Source organism: Cibotium barometz, chromosome 31, assembly GCF_041138505.1.
Source record: "Cibotium barometz isolate CiBa-2024 chromosome 31, ASM4113850v1, whole genome shotgun sequence".
In the NCBI taxonomy this organism is placed as follows: domain Eukaryota; kingdom Viridiplantae; phylum Streptophyta; class Polypodiopsida; order Cyatheales; family Cibotiaceae; genus Cibotium; species Cibotium barometz.
In genome coordinates, this window is record NC_141076.1 from 6,099,318 (window position 1) to 6,124,497 (window position 25,180).

Below are 25,180 nucleotides of genomic sequence, written 5' to 3' on the forward strand. Positions count from 1 at the left end.
AAGTGTTATAACCCTGCTACACGTGAGTTGAGGGTAAGCAGGGATGTTGTCTTTGATGAGATGAGCAGCTGGTATGCTGCTGAAAAAGAAGCTGTTAGGGCTGATGTGAGTGGAAGTGTGGTTGCACAGAATGCAGGTCAGTAATCACAGTCTTTGAGTGGACCAGGAGAGTCCTCATCTAGTGGGTCTATTGATAGACCATGGAGTGGTAGGCTGCGTCATAATACCAGCCCGGCAAATGTGATTACTACATCACGTAAAGAAAAAGAGAAAGTGATTGAGCCCCTTGGTATGCCTGACATTTCTGCAGGGCATTATCATGTTGATGGAGAGTCTAGTGGCTCAGATATGAGCCTTGATGAGGAGCTTGGGATCCCAGCTATAAGAACACCTGGTGTAAAGAAGGCTATGGAAGCCATGAATGAAAAGCTGCGAAGATCAGGGAGAGTGAAGAACCCTGTGCAGAGATTTACATATGATGGTTATGTGGCACATCACTATGCATATATGGCAAAGGTTGTGCAGGTTGTAGAGCCCACATGCATTGATGAGGCTGTTGGAAATGTGTGTTGGGAGAAAGCTATGGATGAGGAGATGGATGCACTATATATGGAAATGAGACTTGGAATTTAGTGCAATTGCCTGAAGGCAAGAAAGCCATTGGATGCAAGTGGGTGTACAAAGTTAAACATAACAGTGATGGAAGCATAAATAGGTACAAGGCTAGATTGGTAGCCAAAGGATATGAGTTGCCATATGGGATTGATTATGAGAAAACTTTCAGCCTAGTTGCTAAGATGGCAACGGTGAGAGTTGTGATAGCAGTGGCTGCGTCAAAGCAATGGTCTTTACATGGATGTAAAGAATGCATTCTTGCATGGGGATTTGCAAGAAGAGGTGTATATGTTGCAGCCACCTGGTTATGAGGATGTGGGTCACCCCGAGCATGTTTGCAGGTTGAAGAAAGCCTTGTATGGCTTAAAACAAGCACCAAGAGCATGGTCTGACAAGATTTCTGAATATCTTGTCACTATTGGCTTTCATGTAGCCAATGCAGATTTCTCATTGTATGTGAGACATGGTGATAGAGGGGTTGTGCTTGTTGTCATCTATGTAGATGACTTGATCATTACGGGGGACCATGATGCAGAGATCTTTGATGTAAAGATCTTGCTTAGACAGAAGTTTGAGATGAAGGATCTGGGGGAGCTCAGATATTTCTTGGGCATTGAGGTGATTAGGTCACCACATGGTATTGGATTACTGTAGAGACAGTATGGCTTGGACATGTTGTCCAAGTATGGTATGACAGGCTGTAAGCCTATTTCTGTGCCATTGGATCAGAATGGCAAGTTGAGTGCAAATTCAGGAGAGATCTTGGAGCATCCTACTATGTACAAGCGCATAGTAGGAAGTTTGATCTACATGACGATCACCAGACCAGATTTGAGCTATGCTGTTGGGTTGGTGAGTCAGTTTATGCAGGTTCCACGGAAACCGCATTTGGATGCAGTGAGACGCATACTGAGGTATGTGAAGTCTACTTTGCATTGTGGACTATTCTATGAGACTGGGACAGAGATATGTGTACATGGGTATACAGATGCTGATTGGGCTGGTAGTATCTCAGACAGAAGATCTACCAGTGGATTCATGTTTTCTTTGGGGAGTGCTGCTGTGACTTGGAGCAGCAAGAAGCAGCCTACGGTTGCTCTATCCAGTACAGAGGCCGAGTACAGAGGAGCTGCTATGGCAGCATGTGAGGTAGCTTGGTTGAGGAAGCTACTTGCAGATTTGGGTCTATCAGTGGATAGACAAGTTGTCATTTTCTGTGACAACATTAGCAGTATACAGTTGGCCAGGAACCCAGTCTTTCATGCTCGTACGAAGCACATAGAGGTCCACTACCACTTCGTCAGAGAGAAGGTCTTGGCAGGAGATCTTGACCTTGTTTATGTCAGCATAGAGGATCAGGTAGCTGACATCTTCACCAAAGCATTGGGTACAGAGAAGCTCCACAGATTCAGGGCTTCGCTTGACATGAGATGGAGTTGAGCTCGAGGGGGAGTGTTGAGATATCGAGCTCGTCTAGTGAGGCGGTGGCCACTCTGATGACCCGCCTGGGGGATAGGCCCCACACTTACACCACTGGCATGGTTGGTGAGATCTTGGGTGATATGCGGCCAGTGGGATGACAGGCTGTGTGACAGCCATTCTAGAGACTGGCATAGTTATAGCGCCAGCTCATTTAGTCAGGTTCACACTATAGAGAACCCGTGTATGTATTGGTTGAGTACCTTTCATATTGTGTGTACTCTTATTCTTGTATATGGTGTGTTGAGTGTTGAGTAGAGAGGAAGAAGATTTTCAGCCTCTCACCTTGTGTGTTCTCTATTAGGGTTTTGTGAGTGTGTGTGTGTGCTTGCAAGAGCTCAAGCTCTCTTCCCCCCTGCATCTTTTCACAAAAGTGGGGTCATGCGCAACAGTGTTCGAGGTGTAAACGTTGAGGAAGCCAATGCTATCCTCTCCAATAGTAATAGTAATCCGCTGCGCACACCCAAGGAAAATGACTACAAAGCTAGACACTACTGGTGACGTAGCTGCCCACTGATAGAAATACACACCCCTCCCTGCGTCCCAGAGGGGCCGAAAGATGGGGTGACCAAAAAGTGTCTCTTGCCTGGAAAAATCTTCCTGCATCTACGGGTGCGCCCCTCTGAGAGGTGATGCTCTTGGAGGAATAAAATGTCTATGGGTCCCCCAACCATGGTTCTCTTGAGGTTTCCTCGTAAGACACCTCGTCTCTGAAAGCACTCGGGCCCCTCTAAGCCCTGAATATTCCATGTAACAATCCGCATATCAATCTCTGTGTGATGCAACACTAGCGGAACTACCCTGGACCACTCGGCTCTTGGAGGAATAAAATGTCTATGGGTCCCCCAACCATGGTTCTCTTGAGGTTTCCTCGTAAGACACCTCGTCTCTGAAAGCACTCGGGCCCCTCTAAGCCCTGAATATTCCATGTAACAATCCGCATATCAATCTCTGTGTGATGCAACACTAGCGGAACTACCCTCATCTAAACCCTGGATGAGGGTTTAGATGAGGAATAATCACAATCAGTGCGGGGGCAAAGGCAAGCCAGGTGGGTACAATCTTGTCCTCCATGTGATGCCACTCTGTACAAGCACGAGCGTATGGATGCTCTGGCCTCCACCTATGACAATAGAGGTATCTTTAAGGGTTGGGAAGAGGTACTGCAATAGAAGTATGCATAAAGACAAAAAGCAGCACCTCCAAGCTGGAGACTACCATCTCCCCATCGTGGCCCCGATGAGAAAAACATCCAAGCTTCATCCTAGCCAAAGGCAAAAAATGTGTGAGAATGTCAGAGATGCGAAGATACTAGCTAGAGGTGCTCGGAGAGCATGTCTCCCTAGCCCTGGATGGCAATTGCCACCATCTCGAGATCCCACTTTGTCCTCGGGGTTGCACACTGAAGGGGAAAAATAAGATCATCGTGCTGTTATATCTGAGGGCTTGGAGTGGTGAAAAACCACACATACCCAAACATGGGCTACTATCTCCTCAAAAATGTTGATCCCTTCCGTTGAGCAGATATCAGAAGAAACTATAATCCACTGGCTATCCTAGGATCCTGGGAGCCCCACCTAGGGACTTTGGTGGTGGAAGAGCCCTCATGGGGAAGCGGCAATGGTCATCTCTACCAGCTTAGAGAACCGGTGAATCAAGCGAAGGACAAATCTAGCTGGCTGCCTCCCCGCTCCCAGTTGGGGGTTGCTGGGGAGTGGCTACAGTGCTCTAGAGAGGTAGAAGGGGGGGGAGGGAGGGCTCGAGAGATAAGGGCGGGGCGAGGGGAACTACGAACAGGTAAATTTGGTGACAAAGTAAGGAGAGGAGGGGGGGAAGGAGGTGAGGGAGGCAGTGAGGGAGGACAAAGAGGGTAGGAGAGGGTAGGAGAGGCGGGGGGAAGGAGGTGAGGGAGGCAGTGAGGGACGACAGAGAGGGTAGGAGAGGCAGGGGAGGGGGTGCTTCTGGGAGAGATCCATCCGAATGAACGGCTGTGGGAATGGGCTCACAGGGGACTCAGAGGAGAGGCCAGTCAGCCTCCCAGAACACTAGAGATTGAGGGGGATCTTGACGATGGATTAGTCTCGCCAAAGTGGTGTGACCCGAGGGGCTCGCTTTGAGATTGGTGAGGGGGCGTCACCAATGGGAAAATCCTTAGATAAATGCTTATAACGGTTCTCTAACAGAATCGAATCCTCTTGAGATCTACCACCCTGGCACATGCGACGAGACGACGCTCGGCTTGGGTGGTCATTTTGGTGGCCTGGGTTTTCGCCAGCCATCTGACACTCTCGGGCAGCTAGGTCATCTGGAGTAGGGGTCTGGGGCTCTGTTGTCTGAGGGCTTGCCTCTCTCCCTGCCCCTTGATGAGGATGAGCACGAGAAATGGAGGGAGGAGGAACCACTAGGGGGCGGTATCCTGGCTTGCCGCCGCCGAGACAAGACGGCAAGCTCTAGCTAGATGGTGCATCTTCCTGCAAATGAAACATTGGCGTGGGAGGCCTGAGTGGGAGGCCTGAATACTCCACATGTTGCTATATGGGGACACCTTAGAACCTAGGGATAGATATACAAGACTCCAATGAGGCCACACAAATACGGAGAGATGGAATCCCAGCTGCCACGCGCAAGGCCATGGCAGTAGTAAGGGCTTCTTCTCAGAAGGCCATGGCAGTAGTAAGGGCTTCTTCTCAGAAGGAATTGCTCCAACTTGAGGAGGTAACATGGCAAGCCCAAGACTCTAAAGAAAGATATGCAAGTATCCTCTAAGTAAGAGAAAGTTGTAAGGTGTCCATAACTGCCCCTTTTAATGAGAAGGATGCCAAGTTTGCAGAGTTAGAGAAGTAGCTATCCCAAAAGTAGGAGCTTGTGGAGCATGCGTTGCAATTAGCCTCATTTGTCGGTGATTCCAAGAGCCCCTCCCCACACTTTCAACTTGTTTTTCTCATCGTCGGTAACCATTTCTTGCTTGAATATGACATAGATATTAGTGAAGACCTAACATAGGGGGATAAAGGCTTCATATAATAAAACTTAGAGGGATGCAAAACAACCCACTGTCATCATGGCCATTTTTCATAATGGCATTTATCTTACTGACTACATATCCATGTACACCTATTCTTTGCACCCTATAGTACTTAACTTTAGATCATGGTGGAGTATTTATAGAGTCCACCATTTTGTATGAGAGGGAAAAGACTGTAGAACTTTCATGCCGCCTAAACTTCCCTCCACACTAACTAATTTTGAAACCATAACTAGTAGTTTTGCTTGGTTCCAGACTCAGAGGTAAGGTATATGATACTCACAAGTACTTAATTTTACATGAGATTTCCCTCTATCATCCATATGGTATGCTAAATCTCTATCAAAATAATATAAACATCTTAAGCAAATACTAGTATTTGTAGTTTATGATTTCACTACACAGCATATTTAATACCCAATACTAGTAACACCCAAACATATATCTATATGTTTAGTAGTACCACCAAGCCCCTCCAAAACCCACATTTGAAGATAAAGAGGTGGATAACTCTTACAACTATACTTATCCAATTTATCACCCTCTTACATCTAGACTCCTCCCTTCACACGAATCCTAATAATACTGATGTCCAACCTACTAAACTTGAATCTCCTTATCTTCACTTTGAATTTCCCAATGACACTCTCGCGCTTGAGGAGTCACCGACACAGTGAGAGGTAACACCGCTCTCGCACATTCATTTACCCTCTCACAAAATATGAAGATTTAATAACTATTAGAAATTCAATACTACAATCGAAGCTATTCTTCAAAGTTTTAATGTAGATAAAGCCTTGTAACACTATAAAAAGAGTTTTCCCAAAATCTTACAATACATCCCCAAGAAAATTCCCGTACATTCCATATAAAATCATGATGCTAGAAGGTACATTGTGGGAGAATTTAGCAATTATTTCCAATCCATTATTACACGATCTGGTAGAGATATGGATGGTAACATTTATGAAAGCTTATAGCTAGAGAAGACGAAAAAAAGTAGCATCATGTACATACAAGGGAGGGCTACTCAAAGATGGAGACATATGATGACAACCCCAAGATAGAGGAACTCGGCATCCAACTAAAATAAAGGAAAGAGTTCTTAGCCATTCAATAATACGGGCAGATCTATAAATGGGCATCATTGCTGACACTCAAAGTTGATCCATTGTACATGTTGATCAAAAGGAGGTTCACCCTAGTGGAGTTTGCAGCAAAACAAAGAAAGGATTTCCATGTTTGCTATAGCTTTCCTTTGTTTGCTCCAGCATTATTTAACAACATAGAGAGCTAGAGCAATCTCTCCTATTGTGGATACAAGCCTGGCAAAGGATACACAATTTAGTAATTATAGAATCATGATAATTTATGAATCTAATCATGGTACTCCTCAACCAAAAAAGGAAGATGTGGCACTCCTTCACCAAAAAAGAAAACTATGGAAAATTATGATAAAAATTCTCATATATTGATATGAATAAGGGTCTTGAAGACAAGCAAGCCATATATTAATATCATCTCCTTTAAGGCTTACTAAGACATATGCATGTTACATTTGAAGACATGATATATACATCATTTTGGACCCTACACCCTTATTTTAGGAGGACAATACGCAAGCTACAAATCATTACAAATTCAAGCTTAATGGCTATTAGCCTTTAGCCTTAACAAAGTTCTAAGTATGGAACTCACATAGAGGAGGATGCCAACCCAATTTTAGGGTTAACATAAGCGCTCTTTACAACATATGGGAGTAGTAATAAGTGTCATGAAAATGCATTATAAAATTTGTAAATATTATGAGAAAAGCTATACAATGACCAAGGTTATTAGTTAATTTTTACATTTTGGGCGCCAGAATGTGAATAAGGGCTGAATGTATAAAAGACACTTTCTCATAATAAAAAGATAAAATTCCCCTTTGGGCCAAGTGAGTTCTTGCCTATCTCCTTTCTCTTGCTCTTATGTATGAAAGAGAGAGAGAGAGAGAGAGAGAGAGAGAGAGAGAGAGAGAGAGAGAGAGAGCTAATAAGAGGTTCTTGCTCCCTCCTAGTACGTGTGACTTTCTATGCTTTTTGAGAGAGAGTGTAGGGAGAGAGAGGTGTGTCCTTCAAGGAGGTGTAGCAAACCTCTTGTTGAAAACAAGAGGGGAGACTTGGAATCTTGGAGCTAGCAACCTCCATTGGTGGAGCTTTGAGGTCATGGAGCTAGTAAGCACTAGGGTGGAGCTTGGAGGTTGTGGAGATCCTTGGCTTAGAAGCAAGGTAAGGATCCCCATGATGGTTGTGGCCTATTTCCATACCTACATTAATGACAGACATTTCTTGAAGGGGTAGAAATGGGCCATAACACAAATGTACTAATACATTGCACATATAGATATAATAATAAGGCTTGGGAAACCCTTCAAGGAAAAGGACATGGATCTCATTAAGAACCAAGAGAATAAGGTAGTAGAAGCTAGAAAGAAGTATCTCTAATCTATGTCCCATGATAAAATCAAGAAGCTAGATGAATTTCTTAGAGGAAGAAATTAACCATATAAGCTCAAAGTTTGCATCTAGGGAGAAGGATCTCTAGGCCCATAAGACATAGGTACACAAGTTGCAAAAGTAGCTAAAACATATAGGAATCCAATTTTAGGAGTGATGAGTAAATGATGGAAAGATAATTTCACTTGAAAGAGGCCACCTCCACCATACGCAAGCCAACAAGCTTTACATAGGTGGAAGTCGGATTCCTATGAGAGAAGAGATTCAAGAATCAAGGCACAAGGCCATACTATGATTGCAAGTCATAAATATAAAGGAAAGATAATTACTAAATAAAAATTATCCTCTTACAATAAGGAGCTTGTAGGAAATCATGACAAATACTCATGCTAAAAAGGAAAAAATGTTAAAAAACCATCAAGATGTGGTTAACCATCTAAAGGATTAGGTTTAGATGCAAGATTCACATTTAAACGTAATTAAGGCTCAAAATGAACTATAACCCAATCAAAAGAATGAATCTAATAATCCAAAGAGGAGGCCAAGTTAGGAATCCTTGTAAGCAATCTTTTTCACACACACATACAAGAGTGCAAAAGCACACGAGAGAGATGGATGGCTAATTTTTTTAATATCGTCATCCCTTCTCTACAGCCATAACATCAAGATAAGATTATATACTATAAGGGAAAGCACTTTCTTGCTAAAACATACAATCTCGATCGCCCGAGGGGGGGAAGGGAGTTGGCGAGCATTTTCGAGCGGGAATCGGATGAGAGGATTCTAAAAAGATAGATGGTGAGAGGAGAATGGTGATAACTGAGTGAGTCCTTGTAGAAGAGGTGAAGCTGCTTCCTTATAGGATGCCAAGTAGCCTCCTTGGTATAGCTAGTTAATTCTTAGTACATTTTCCTGCCTGTCCTTTATGTGAGAGAGAGTAGATGGTGAGAGGAGAGTGAGTCCTTGTAGGAGAGGTGAATTTTCCTCCTTGGTGATGTCCTTGGTGACTTAAAGGAGAAAGCCATAAGTAGAGGAGCTGGCCATAAGTGAAAGCTTGTATGGCAAGGTAATTTTCCTATAAGAGAGCCATAAGTAGAGGAGCTAGCAAACTGGTGAAATCTTGGATGGAAAGGCAATTTTCCCACGATGGTCGTTTCTTTTTCTTGCTTCTTATGAGTCCTTGCTACACTAGTCCTTTTTCATAGCATTTGGCATCTCTTCCAAGATGGACTCCCCTACTTCCTATAGAGAGCTATACTAGTCCTTTCAACTAATCATGTGTTGGGTGTTGGGACTCTTAAGGACTTTCTCCATCGCTCAAAGTTATTCCTAGTGGATTTTTAGCTATAATTATGTTGCCATTTTTTTTGTTAGAATTATGATGCATGAAATGGAAGGCAAGCTAAAAATGGAGGTGCTTTAACTTTATATAGCCAATACATACTGTGTGGATACCTAGTGAATTTTTAGCTATAATGATGTTGCCATTTTTGTTGTTAGAATTATGATGCATGAAATGGAAGGCAAGCTAAAAATGGAGGTGCTTTAGCTTTATATAGCCAACACATACTGTGTGGATATGGCTTTATAAACATTGTTGGCGAGCGAGCAAAATAGGTAACTGTCGAGGGTTACCTAAAAAGATTCCCTCTCAAAATATGTGTAATCTCAAAAATGGCTTTAAAATGTAGTTTTTTTAAAACACATCTAGAATTCCATGTATAAATTTAAAAATTACATGAATTTGCTATTTTTTCAAGATTGAGAACACGTGTCACCTTCTTGGATTGATAAACTGCTATTGTTTGTGACATAAAAATAAACTTGACTCACAAAATGACATAGGAGTCTACATAACTTAAAGAAATATCAATCTTTTTCAAATAAAAATTTATTTTATAAATTTCATAAATGTAAGATACTTTTTTTAATGGACTTTCTTGGGATAAATTCTACCACTATGCATAAATATGCACATTATTTTTTGACAAGCACTCAAAAATATTAGAATACACAACAATATAAGCTCCATAATTTATGAAAAATTCTACAAACATCCTTGAGTCTATTTTTAGACCCAAATAGCAAACCCTTTAGTATATACTTACCTTGACAGTTTGCATGACATAATTATTTGCTCTATTATTTATAAGCAAATAGTGGGCATGATATACAACCAATGCTAAGAGTTTAAAGAGGTAGACTTCTATTCATATATATATATAGAAGATGAAACTACTGAGGCTCTCAGTAAACCTAAGCATGTTAAAAAGAGTAGAAAATTGAAATATTTTTTCGGCAGGACAATTTTAGAGGCAGACATCATACAGCCTATGGGTGTAAATTTCGACCCACATAGGCATTTGTTTTCATGAAGGAAATTCTTGCTATGCAATATGGATAAGGGTGGTAGAGGAAGAAATCTATATCATGTACATATGTGGTGGTGGCAAAAATTCATAGTGTGCATGTGTTGATGTTTGATCCAGATAGCCATATCATGAATGTAGGTGATGGTATATCTAAGAGTAGTGTAGGAATGAGCTCTAGTTATAATTATTTAGAGTACATGTGAAAGGATGTTGAGAGATGGTATGTCTAAGGGTAGTGTAGAATGAACTCTGGTTATAATTATTTGGAGGACATGCGAAGGATGTTGACAGATGCAATCTTTGCTCGACATTGTATTTGTGTACAAAGAGAAAAGAGAGAAGCTTGGAGCTTTCACGACGATGACAGTAGATTCAAGGTCCCTTATGCTAGAGATCATACTACTGCACATAAGCATGGAAGAGTCCAAGATCACATGCACCCCCTCCTCAACATAGATGGTCCCACCATGTGTATTTGCTTATAGTTTTTCAGCTTTAAAATTAAACTGTAGAACAAAAATCAGGATTGGTGAATCAATTGACTCGTGGTTTTCCAAATCAATGGAGCCTTGCACATCTAGATTAAAACCAATGGATTATAGGTCATCATGTTAAAATTTGAGCATAATGATGAGCTATGGTGGATCATACACTAAAATCAACATCATTAACAAAGTGATTAGTAAATGATTAAGACGTAATTAGTGAATAATTAGCAAATAAATTAATGTAGGCATGGATACTCAAAAACCAGCAAATTCTCATTAAGGCTATGCCTCAATTTATAGAGTTTACATCAAGCATCAAATCCCATTGATTTCTCCATGATTCACTCCCAGAATATCTCCACCTCTTGCTTGATTCTCTCCACCTCTTCTCTTTTTCCTGAATATCTCCCAGAATAACTCCATACTCCTAAATTCTCTCATGCTACCCTTTATTCTCTCCCAGTAGATTCTTCTCACCTTTTCATAGGTTCTTTCACAATTACATCTTCTCTTTTACAGCTTCTATCCAAGAGCTTGTTCCCATACACACCCTATTCACTTGTATATTTCAACACCTCCCCTCAAGTGAATACTCCTAGTACACCTAGACCCTATACCAAGTTTGCCTCCCCTTACTTGATAGCCCGCGACTAGTGTCTATTCCTCCCCTCAAGTTATCTTAGCACACTTGGACCCTGTAGTATCAAGTTTCTCTCTTACTTGACAGTCCGCGACCAGTGCCTCAAGTCCCTAAACTCCATAGTCCTTGACATACTCTCTCTCTCTCTATGTGTCCAAGGCTACTATAAGTGCCCACGACCTTGACTAAAGTGCTCACACATACATCTACCACGTGGCCTACATCATCGGAGGTGGTTTTACTTTGTTGGGGCAGGTTATATTGGGTCGTGGGGTCTCTCTCTCTCTCTCTCTCAGAGATTTTCACATGGCTCCTCACTCTTTGGAGCCTCACATCTTCTCTTGTCTTCAGTCTTCTTGTCGTGGCAGCTTCTCTCCATGCATTCGTCTCTTCTTTCAGTCTTCTTGGGGCAGCTTCTCTTCTTGTGGTAGCTTCTCTTCTCGTGTCCATGTCTTCCTTCAGCTTTTCTTCTTGGTGTGGATCCTCTTCTTGGAAAGAGATATTCTTCTTCTTTTATGGCTGGGGCCATGAGCTTGTCCGTTAGGTCATTTTGCTCCATGTGAGCAACATGTTTCAATGTTTTGCTGACAGTTCCTTTGGGCTTTTTATGTTTATTTTGTATCATTATGCAATGCAAACCCAAATTTATGCGGGAGGTCTTACCTCTTGCCTTAATCTGGACAAGGGCAGTGTCTGTTCCCATTTTTACACTGATGTAATGTGCCCAATACATAATGCGTATAGCATTCATTCTAATGCACATTCCCAAATGCAACTTTGGCTGTGAATAATCTTGATTTTGAGTGAGATTAACCAAGGGTTAAATGCAAAATGATGATTATCACAATTTTATCAGCACAATTTTACCAGAAATTACATTAAATCAAGGGTAACCAATTTGTACGAGATGGTTGGAGTATCAAACCAACTCTGATTTGCAATCTAAAGTTATAAGGATCTATATCAGATACGTAATGGTTAATTTGAATCCTCAATTATACCAAAATATAGTGATTAGCACTGATTAATCTCACTGATTAGCAAATTAATGCTCTGTTTTGTGTGCAGAAAAAAGAGTATGCGAGGAGTCCAGATTTGGTGCCTTCCACTTTAAATGAGCTCAAATTCTTTCAAAGGCATCAATAGCAATGAGTCTAGTAGAGGATTTAGCCAAGAAACACAAGATTTGACCAAATATTGAAAGCTTAATCTCTGTTTTACCAAAGTCACCTGCAGATTTGATGAAGAGCTTGAATCTCACTGTAGACTTGATGAAACTGAATTCTGTCTTCACCAACTTATAGAGCATGCTTGAAAACCCCCGGGGCTAAGAGGAATTGAAGCAATTTGATTTGATGAGCACAAGATCTGCAAATCACTAAAAAAAAATAGCGCTGACTTAATCGTCGATTTCTCCTCAATGCTTTCGCGGTTTGCTACGCCGTTTGGATGGGCTTGTAGCCAAGTGTGTTAGCTAGCTATGGTTAGAAGCTTTTGCCCTAATTCACTGGCTGGGGGTGAAGGGGGAAGTGAAAAACTAACTAGAAATTTGATTATTTCTACTAATCCTAATTAATGAACTAATGGGCTCATAAACCTAATTGATTCTAGGCATGGCTCTGATACCATGTTAAAATTTGAGCATAATGATGAGCTATGGTGGATCATACACTAGAATCAACATCATTAACAAAGTGATTAGCAAATGATTAAGATGTGAATAATTAGCAAATAGATTAATGTAGACATGGATACTTAAAAACTAGCAAATTCTCATTAGGACTATGCCTCAATTTATAGAGTTTACATCAAGCATCAAATCCCATTGATTTCTCCATGATTCACTCCCAGAATATCTCCACCTCTTGCCTGATTCTCTCCACCTCTTCTCTTTTCCCTGAATATCTCCTAGAATAACTCCACACTTCTAAATTCTCTCATGCTACCCTTTATTCTCTCCCAGTAGATTCTTCTCACCTTTTCACAGGTTCTTTCATAATTACATCTTCTCTTTTACAGCCTCTATCCAAGAGCTTGTTCCTGCACACACCCTATTCACTTGTATATTTCAACACATCATGGATTATCTCATCTAGCTCTTTTGCTATCATGAATTTTTGGCATCTACTATGTAGCGATATTAGTTATGATACAAAGGTACATGGTTACGTAGACAAGCATTTTTTTTAATGACCTTCTCTCAAATTTATAGTCAAAGGTTGGAACCATATGTATTTTTCAAGTCCTTAGCCGTCCTAAACCTATGTTCTACCTATATCACCTTATCCTAGGCATATTTTTTCTTTAATTCTATGATTTATAAGATTTTTTAACTTTTTTAAAGATTTTGTTGGGTACTATCTACTATTTGAAATGAGCTTTTACCGATTTCTTGGTGATAAAAATTTTAAAAATTCTCATTAAAAATATAAAAATATTTCAAAGTTAAGAAAAATAGCCTCCTGAAAGTTAATGTTTTACATCAAAATTAACGTAAAACATTAACTTTTAGGCTAAAAGTTGATGTTTTGCATCGAGTTGATATACAAAACATCAACTTTTCCACACAACTCGATGTTTTGCATCAAAGTTGATGCAAAACATTAACTCTGTCCCACAAAACTTGATGTTTTGCATCAAGTTTTAGATGCTCCAGAGAAGAAATTTGGAGGATCGGAGGTCGATTTTCACAAACAGCTTGTTTTAGCGATTCTATCTGTGTTGGCATGCTCAGATGACCTCTAACTTTCTTCTCGTCGAAGCATCTAAAACTTGATGCAAAACATCAAGTTTTATGGTAGAGTTGATGTTTTGCATCAACTTTGATGCAAAACATCGAGTTGTATGAAAAAGTTGATGTTTTCATCAACTCGATGATGCAAAACATCGACTTATGCTAAAAGTTGATGTTCTGCTCGAGTTCATGCAAAACATCAACTTTGCCATACAACTTGATGTTTTGTATCAAAGTTGATACAAAACATCAAGTTTTGTGGGAAGTTCATGTTTTGCATAACGTTGATACAAAACATCAAGTACTGTAAAAAAGTTGATCTTTTGCATAGAAAGTTGATGTTTTGCATATAAAGTTGATGTTTTACATCAACTTGATGCAAAATATCAAATTCTCATAAAAGTTGATGTTTTGTATCAAGTTGATGAAAAACATCAACTCTTAGAGCTGAGAAGTTCTTACTCAGCAATTAAGCTGGCCACAAATGTTGTAGCTAAAACATCCTTACCATGTGTAGTAACCAGTAAGATTTGAACCTAAGTCCCTAGCTGATATTTTACAAAAAAGTATTTTGGAAAGTATAAACTTTTGTTTCTTAAAGCGAGCTTTTTCATGTTTTCTAAACTCATTTAATAACTAAACTTTTACCATTTAACTCCTCTGTCACATCATCAAGGACACATCTTCTTTAAAAATGAGCGTGTAATTATTTTTCAAAATTATATAACTACTAAATAGCTTATTCATCCCTTACATCTATTGGTGTTTCAGTAGATAATGATGATAAGGTGGAAGTCTGTCTACGTGGTCTCGGGCCACAATACAAGGCATTCAAGACGTCTATTCAGACTCAAGAAAACATTCCCAATTTCACAGATTTGGTGTCTATGTTGATTATAGAAGAGAAGAGCTTGGGTGAAGACCAACACTTTTCACAAAACAAAAAAAAGTTCAGAGTAACAGGCCTTCTACACAAGTTCAGGAAGAGGACAAGGTAGAGGAGGTCGTGGACGCAGCCAAGGAGGTGGCCGAACAGGTAATCAGAATTATGGCCAGCAGCAGCAACAACAACAATCCCAAAATTCACAACAACAACAACACGCAGGTGGAAGAGGCCAATTCAGAGGCAGGGGGAGTCAAAGAGGTCGTGGAACTTGGCAAAGGCAGTATAATGATACATGTGGATGCTTTTATTGTGGTAAGCCTGGACATGTGCAGGCAGATTGTTATAAGAAGTAGGTTGACATGCAAAGTCAAAAATTGCAGCAAAACAACTATGCATCCTCGAGCAGAAACAATGAGGATAATGAAAGGTTGTTTGTTATGCAGCATGTCGTTAATGCCATGTCTGAAAATGTTAAAGCAACACATAAAGATGATGTATGGTACGTTGATTCAGGTGCTTCAAACCACATGACAAGTCATGGGGAGTGGTTCAAGGAGATGAAAAACCTTGAAAGACTAGGTTTTGTGGAAACAGGGGATGACACTGCTCATCCAATTGCCCATGTTGGAGATGTGCCATTGTCTATGCAGGATGGCAAAGTGAAGTACCTTGCAGATGTACTTCATGTTTCGAACATAACAAAGAATTTGGTTTCAGTTGGCCAGATGATTGAGCAAGGTTTGCAGGTTCGGTTTAACCCTGATGGTTGTTATGTTGAAGACTTCAAAGACAAGTGTAGGTTGGTTGCAAAAGGCAATAGAGTGGGCAGAATGTTTACATTGAATGTAAACATGCCTAAAGTGAGTGCTGCGATGTCTGCAAATGGTTCAAGAATTGTTGCAGACATAGACATTTGACATAAAAGAATTGGACATGTGAATGTGCAGAGAATTAAATCTATGCAGACTAAAGGAATTGTGACAGGGCTGCCAAATTTTAGAGTTGAAGGTAGGCAAAAAATATGTGAAGCATGCTAATTTGGAAAGCAAACAAAGCATGTATTTCCACGTGACAGAAATGCACTAGATGTTGTGCATTCAGATGTATGGGGTCCTACGAAGACCATGTCTATGGGGGAGGCTGCAGGTATTATGTGACATTTATTGATGGTGACCACACAAGGAAAGTGTGGGTATACTTCATGAAGGAGAAGAGTGAGGTGTTCACTCATTTTCAGAATTTCAGAGTTATGGTTGAAAAGCAAACAGGGAAACATGTAAAGTGCCTAAGGTCAGATGGAGGGGGAGAGTACTTCTCCAATGAGTTCTCTGAATTCTTATAAAAGAATGGTATTCACAGATAGTTTACATGATGCAGATACACTTTGCAATAAAATGGAGTTGCTGAGCAGAAAAATAGGCACATTGTTGAGATTGCACGAGCATTCATGAGAGAGAAGAATATGCCGCATAGCTATTGGGCTAAGGCTGTTTCTACAGCAGTTAACATCATGAACAGGACTCCAACTACAGCCATACATGATGTAACTCCAGAGGAGAGGTTTACTGGCAAAAAACCTGATTTGTTTCATCTGAAAGTCTTTGGATGCATTGCATATGTGCATGTGCTCAGATTTGCTGAGAACTAAGTCGGATCCAAAAGCTGAAAAATGTGTGTTTATTGGGTATTCCTTTGAGCAAAAGGGATACAACTGTTATAACCGTGGTACATGTGAGTTGAGGGTAAGCAAGGATGTTGTTTTTTATGAGATGAGCAGCTGGTATGCTGCTGAAAAAGAAGCTGTTGGGGTTGATGTGAGTGGAAATGTGGTTGCACAGAATGCAAGTCAGCAATCATAGTCTTTGAGTACACCAGGAGAGTCCTCATCTAGTGGTTCAGTTGATAGACCATGGAGTGGCAGGTTGCATCATAATACCAATCCTGCAAATGTGATTAGTACATCACATAAAGGCAAAGAGAAAGTGGTTGAGCCACTTACTATGCCTGACATTTCTGCAAGGCATTCTCATATTGATGGAGAGTCTAATGGCTCAGCGATAAGTCTTGATAAGGATCTTGCGATACCAGCTATGAGAACACCTAGTGTAAAGAAGGCTATGGAAGCCATGAATACAAAGCTGCAAAGATCTGGGAGAGTGAAGAATCCTGTGCAGAGGTTCACCTATGATAGTTATGTGGTACATCACATACATGGCAAAAGTTGTGCAGGTTGTAGAGTCCACATGCATTGATAAGGCTGTTGGAAATGTGTGTTGGGAGAAAGCTATGGATGAGGGGATGGATGCACTATATGGAAATGAGGCTTGGGATTTAGTGCAATTGCCTGAAGGCAAGAAAGCCATTGGATGCAAGCGGGTGTACAAAGTAAAACATAACAGTGATGGAAGCATAAGTAGGTACAAGGCTAGATTGGTAGCCAAAGGATATGCATAGACATATGGCAGTAAAACATAACAGTGATGGAAGCATAAGTAGGTACAAGGCTAGATTGGTAGCCAAAGGATATGCATAGACATATGGCATTGATTATGAGGAAACTTTTAGCCCAGTTGCCAAGATGGCAACAGTGAGAGTTGTGATAGCAGTGGCTGTGTCAAAGCAATGGTCTTTATATCATATGGATGTAAAGAATGCATTCTTGCATGGGGATTTGCAGAAAGATGTGTATCTGTTGCAGCCACTTGGTTATGAGGATGTGAGTCACCCTGAGCATGTTTGCAGGTTGAAGAAAGCCTTGTGTGGCTTAAAACAAGCACCAAGAGCATGGTCTGACAAGATTTATAAATATCTTGTCACTATTGGCTTTCATGTAGCCAATGTAGATTTCTCGTTGTATGTGAGACACAGTGATAGAGGGGTTGTGCTTCTTGTCATCTATGTAGATGACTTGATCATTATGGGGGACCATGATGCAGAGATCTTTGACGTAAAGATCTTGCTTAGACAGAAGTTTGAGATGAAGGATCTGGGGGAGCTCAAATATTTCTTGGGCATTGAGGTGATTAGGTCACCACATGGTATTGGATTACTGCAGAGACAGTATGGCTTGGACATGTTATCCAAGTATGGTATGATAGGCTGTAAGCCTATCTTAGTACCATTGGATCAGAATGGCAAGTTGAATGCACATTCAGGAGAGATTTTGGAGGATCCTACTATGTATAGGTGCATACTAAGAAGCTTGATCTACATGATGATCACTAGGCCAGATTTGAGCTATGCTATTGGGTTGGTGAGCTAGTTTATGCAGGTTCCTCAGAAGCCACATTTGGATGCATTGAGAGGCATAGTGAGGTATGTGAGGTCCACTTTGCATTGTGGACTATTTTATGAAACTGGGGATAGAGATATGTGTACATGGATACACAGATGTTGATTGGGCTGGTAGTATCTCAGATAAAAGATCTACTAGTGGCTTCATGTTTTCTTTGGGGAGTGCTGTTGTAACTTGGAGCAGCAAGAAGCTGCCTACGGTTGCTCTATCTAGTAAAGAAGTCAAGTATAGAGGTGCTGCTATGGCAGTATGTGAGGTAGCTTGGTTGAGAAAGCTACATGCAGATTTGGGTCTCTTAGTGGATAGACAAGTTGTCATTTTCTGTGACAACATTAGCAGTATACAGTAGTTGGCCAGGAACCCAGTTTTTCATGCTCGCACACGAAGAATATATAGTTCCACTACCATTTTGTCAGAGAGAAGGTTTTAGCAGGAGAGACGTTGACCTTATTTATGTCAGCATACACGATCAGGTCGCTGACATCTTCACCAAAGCATTGGGTGTACAAAGAAGCTCCGCAGATTCAGGGCTTCGCTTGGTGCACATGAGATGGAGTTGAGCTCGAGGGGGAGTGTTGAGATATTGAGCTCATCTAGTGAGGCGGTGGACACTGATGACCCGCCTGGGGGACAGGCCCCATACTTACACCACTGGCATGGTTGGTGAGATCATGGGTGATATGCGGCCAGTGGGATGACAGGCTGTGTGACATGTTTGGGACATCATAGCATAGCGGAGGCTACACTCCAGCCCACACACTTGTCAATCCGTGAATGCAACCCGGTTAGCGCATAGAGGCTATCCCGAATGGGAGAAGATGAGTTAACCACACACTAATGACTTCTAGTCCTACTCAATCCTTCTTCATCACTCAAGCAATCAATCTAACATAATCAAAGCATCAAGATTAGGCTACACTTAAGCACAAAAATGCAACTTATGCAAAGAACCTAACATGCAAAGAGCTATCACACAAGCCTCAACTACACATCATTTCATGCACAAGCTTCATCACATGCACTCTACAACTCACAAATCAAAACATCATTAAGAAATCTAGATTAGCAAGTGTGTAGACTAAAACCTCATATCATTGAAAATGTAGAGAATAGAGAGTACAAGATTGAAGCAAGAATGGAGATGGAGAGCCTTGGGAGAGCACTTGAGAAGGAGCTATGGAGCAAGCTCTCTCTATGAGCCTCTCAACCAAATGACCAAAGAGTCCTCCCTAGCTCTCAAATGGGCCACCTTTTATACAAAAATTCTAGAACTCCCAAAAGTTCCCATGTGGGATTATTGTCAAGCCCTCTCCCACATTCATCTACAACTTGGAACTCTTTTCAAGAGCCCTAAGTGTCTTTTTTGTTGCATCCTTGTATTGATCTTCATTCGTCATGCAACACTCCCCCTTCCTATTTTGCGCATGTCCTCAAGTGCGGTAGTAGCAAGAGCTGCAACAAAAAGCAATGGATACAAGTAAAGTCTCTTATTGAAAAAAAGAAAAGAAAAGAAAAACCAGCAATGATAATTTCACACGTGAGCATACAAATGCAAGGCTGATTAAAGTTTTAATGAGTACTAAAATAGGTGAGTAAAGACTAGTCAAAGTGAGACTTAAGTGGTAGATAGTGCTATGCAAAGGCAAGTGTGCTTTGTACACCGCTGGTTATGACCGCAGTCTCAATGTCCTACAAGTATGTAAGTTATTCCTAAGTGGCAAACCTACTCCTAAATATGAGCAAAGGTGATTGGAACTCTTTTTTTTTCTCTCTCTCTTTTTTTTTTTCTCTCTCTTTGATGTGTGTGTAGAAGGTGATAAAGATTAAGGTTCCATCCCAAAGAGACCCAAGCAATGGCCAAGAGACCTCCGCCAAGAGAATCTAAAGACCGGTAAGTATCTCAAAGGCGACCGACCCTTTTTCTTTCTTTTATGACCTAAGGAGTACCCCATGAAGATGAGGGCATCGGTCTCGAGGGCCCATAGTGTACCCCAGAGTCCTACCAACATCCATCAAGGCGATAGATTCCTCAAAGGTTTTTTTCTAAAGCTTTTAGACATCAGTGTTCACCCCATGGAAACCAAGGCATCGGCCCCAAGGTGCTAAGACAACCCCAGGTCCTACCAAGCATTTCTCATGGCTGTAGACACGTCATGTCTCAATTTACTTTGTATATTTTTTTTAAGGGTATAATTTTTTTTATAAATTATTATTACTCCTAGCACCTAGCTCATATCTAAGAGGTAGCTACCACTAGGGATAACTAATATACTTTGAAAGCATAAGAACTTGGCATATTCCCTTGGTATATATCCTACACTGTCTTTAGATAGAAATATCTTTTACTAAGTCTTCTAAGACTCTAGAATTCACTCACCATATTTTAAGAACTAATCAAAAACTTAAAGCAGCCAATATTGTGTGAACATGCAAACCATATATTCGAAAGATAAGAGCACATAAAGAAATAAAGATTAAGATTTGAATACACCTATTGTAGTGCCCTGTTGATGTTGTTCGTTTGCATTGATGCATTGCTGATTTTGTGCAGATTCCTCCTCCTTGATCTTTGTAAGCGTAGCATGTCTCCCCCCTTCCTAATTTGTGTGCACGATAGGTGGACTATTGGGGCGTGTTTGATGCTCTTGTGTTTTACGGAGATCTCTGCAAAATTTTTATTAACAAACAAGAAAAGAAAAGAAAAGAAAATTTTTATTAACAAACAAGAAAAGAAAAGAATATAGCCGAGGGAAAAAACCCAATGGGAGAAAAGTGCCCTGGCTTGTCGATCTTATTATGGAGTCACTGAACTTACCCTTGCGCTGGTGGTGGATCCGTGTCCTCGTCTGCTGGAAAGATGGTATCAATTTCCTCAGGATGCAGAGACAACCCCTCACAAAAACCGGCTGCCGCTGGAGAAGGTGGTAGAGGAAGGAGTGGTTCCTCACTAAAATATGGCATTGGTTCTATGGGAAGGTTAATCAGACAGTTTCAATTTTGGAACTGCGCAATATAGGTACTCATATTTATCCAATATTGACATGTTGAGGCTTGGGGAAGGAGGGCTTGCAAGATCGATGGTTGCAAGTCATTTAAGCTTGTATCCCTCCATTGTTGTGCTTGAACCTCCTCAGGTAATCTACGTTGATTTGGTCCTCTCTCTGGTATTCTCACATTAAGAAGATTATGGCGTTGGGGTGTAATTCCCACAATTTGCTTCATTAAGCCCGTGCCATATCGTCTAAAGTAAGAGTGGCATATCCAACAAATATGTGAAGCTTCTTCTAATACGAGCCGTGCACACTCTTGACAATGTGGAAATGGGTGATGCTGTTGATAGAATAACGTGACAAAGTGATGTCCACAGCAATTTTCACCTAAGGGAGCATAGAAGTACCTAGAATGTGTTTGAAACGGAGGAGCACTATAACCCCCGCGATGATCTGGTCGAGTACTATCAGGGTCAATGCATGGTGGACATGTATCTCGCCAAATATCCATCAGGAGTTATCTGGACGTAGAACAATGAAATTTAGAACACTCATATCCATCATGACAATTCCAATCAAAAACAAGATTATCTCAAAGAGAACACATCTTCTAAAGGCATAAGGAACTACATTATTCAAACATTGATTTACCAAAGAGCTTTAATTGTAGTGTTAATGCCTTATCTTTGGTTTTTGGTATATCCTTTTTAAGAGGTGGAAACTTTAGCAATTGTCTTGGAATTTGAGTAAGATAAGAGGATTTAGGCATTGAAATGCTAGAACCTATGCTCAAATGAGACTCATTTGGTGGACTTGTCGTAGGTACACAAGTTGATGGTTGAATTGTGTAACAAGGAGAAATCGGGACAACCGGTGTTTCAATACATGTTTTAGGAAGATCAACACAAGTAGTTTTGTAGGTGCTATCACAGCCACCTTTCCTTTCTTGAAGAGTTTGTGTTGATTTCTTTTGCACCCACTAATATGGAAAATCAAGGATGGCTTTTGGAATCTTTCTGAAACACTCTGTTACCCCTAGTAAAGCATGGCATTTTGGAAGCCAAATTGCTGTTGCACCCTCATAATAGCCTTGTGCTTTAAGAACATGTTTTGGGACCCATCGATTAACAATCCGAGGTTTAGGCTTGGAAATGATGTGCTTCTTAGGAGGCTTAGCAACTAGACTAGATGGTACAAGTTTGTACGCATCTTTGGGTAGCCACATTGATAATTCCTTCTTGCCTGGCCTTCTTTGAGCAGTAACTAGAGTAGTTGGAACATGCCAGTCATGGCCCTCACTTGAGTACTCATCAATTATCCACATCATTTGTTTTGGAGCTTCAAGAGAAGATTTTGATTGTGGGTTGGGTAAGGTAGAAACATTACCCCTTTGACACGATAAAGCTCGTGGTGTAGCAGATCCCAAGATGCAATCAGAATCAATTTGCAACTTGTATTGTCTATTCTTCCAATCTAATGAGCAATTGGTAGCACTTAACCACGATCTACCGAGAACAACCTCTACTACTGCCTTGGACTTACGTGCCACATAAAAGGGCACTGACATCTGGTGATCCTGAATGGTCATCATAATGACACGTTTTCCCTCTATAGGGTTATCTTCTCCCAAGAAGCTTCGTAGGTCCACAGGAATTTGCACAAGTGGTGGTTGACCCAAGGCTATCCAGGTGTCAAACGAGAGAACATTATAATCTGCACCAGAGTCAATTAAGGCAGAGACAAAGTAGGTAGTCTCATGAAGATGAAGGCACACTTGAATATTGAATGGTTCGACATATGGCTCATCAGTAGCCAACTGTATGGCCAACATAGAAGCTTTGCGACGCTCCTTGGCTTTTACAACTCTAGCTTTAGCCTCCTCTTGAGCCTGACGTTTAAGTAGGTCAAGTGCTTCTTTCCATGTTTGTGCAGCATGCATCTGTTGAAGCATGGCTTCAGTTAATGGTTCATTGTATTTCTTGAGACGACTTCCATTAATGAAGTTAGGCATTTGCTCACCGTCTAGTGTCTCTAAACGCACTGCACCACTTGGAGTAAGCTCATTAATCACAAACGGTCCTAGGCCACGGTTTTTGAGCTTTCTCTTATGTTTCTTAAGTGTGTACAAGAGCACCAGGTCTCCTTTTTTGAATCGGTCAGTTGTTACATTTCTATCATACCATTGCTTCTGTCTCCTCTTCTCGGCATACATCTCCATTACCGCCAATAAGCGGGTCTCATCAAGCTTTTCCAATTCGTCAACACGTTGTGAAAGCTCATGACCAGTCCAATCCAATTGTTTAGCTACTCGTAGAGTAGGTACAAGAAATTCAATGGGAAGAATTGCATCTAGCCCAAAAGCAAGTTCAAATGGGGTTGTGCCCACAGATGTTTTATAGGCTGTCCTATATGCCCAGAGAACTGAGTGCAACTTTTGCTCCCAATCAGTCCTATGTCCCTCAACAATCTTTGTGAGTGCTGTGCAGAGAATCTTGTTAGTACTCTCGGCTTGTCCATTGGTCTGGGGATGATAGGGTGCAGAACGCTTGTGAATTACCATAAATTCTTGAAGCAAAAATTCTATGACTTCATTTACAAAGTGTACACCTTGATCACTAACGATCTCAATAGGTAAGCCATAGCGTGTAAACACGTACTCATACAAGAACTTGGCTGTGGTTCTGGCATCATTTTTGACTGTTGCCTTTGCCTCTACCCATTTGGTCAAATAGTCGGTTGAGACTATAATATATTCTGCATGCGTGTTACGAGCTGGAGGTTTAATGGGACCGACAAAGTCAATACCCCATTTTGCAAAAGCACGTGTGCTTAACATAGGCCGCAATGGCATATTGTCCTTTGTGATGGGAGGTTTGGTCCTTTGACAATCGTCACAACATTTCACATATTCTTCGGCATCCATTTGTAAGGTTGGCCACCAAAGCCCAGACCACCTAATCAACTTAGCTGTGGTATTGCCAGAAAAGTGTCCACCCCCAACACCTGCATGTGCGTGAGTTAAGATTTTCAGATAGTCAGTTTCACATACACACATGCGTAAGTTGCCATCCTTGCCCCTCTTGTAGAGTTGGCCCTCTATCAGCATATAATTTGCTGCTTCAATTTTAATAGCATGCTTTCGATGTTTAGGAATTGTTTGATCCAAATGACCATGCTGAAGATAGTCCACAATATACTTACTCCAACTTGGTGTAGTTGAAATTTGGAATAATGTGACATTATGAATTGGCTTTTGAATTTTACATGAAGCACAGTTACAAACAAATGTTTCAGCATCTGCATGCATGGTAGGCCACCATTGCCCATCCTGAGAGATACGTCGCACACAAGTAGTAGCTGATGCATGGATTCCATCGATACCCGCATGTGCCCATTCCAAGATCTCCTCATATTGGTCGGGGTTAGGTATAAGCCTCAACACTCCATCATTACCCTGACGATATAATCTCCCTGATGAATGGTCGCCATAGGTCCACATTAGGACTTGCTAGTTGTATCTGCCCACTTGTCAAAATTTCTAAAATGGATTCAGACCATCTAGGAGCTGTCTCTACAAGGAAAAGTGTTGAATCTAACATATCATCATCCACACCCACAGGAGCTTCGCCAGAGGTGATTCGAGACAAATGATTTGCCCTTAGATGAGTTGTTCCTTTTCGAACTGCAACTTCAAAATCAAACTCAAGAAGGATGATAAACCACCTTACTATCCTTCCAGTTGCACAAGGCTTATTTACCAAATATAGCAATGCTTGATGGTCCACAAAAAATATGAATTTGTTTGCCAAAAGGTAATGGCGAAACTTTTTCACTGCATATATCATGGATAATCCTTCTCTTTCTGTTGTGGTGTAATTCTTCTCAGCATTGTTCAACTGTCGACTAGCATATGAGATTGGGAAATCCTTATTGTGTTCTCCCGATTGAGCCAAAATACATCCAATTGCAAAGTTTGAAGCATCAATATGGACATGAAAGATTTGGTTCCAATCTGGTGCCCGTAAAATGGGTGCAGTCACTAATGCTTGCTTCAACTTTTCAAAGGATTCCTCACACTCATCAGTCCAATTAAACTTTACAAGAAGAGCATATAATGGTCTGGCTAGGACAGCATACATGTAGATGAATCTACGGTAA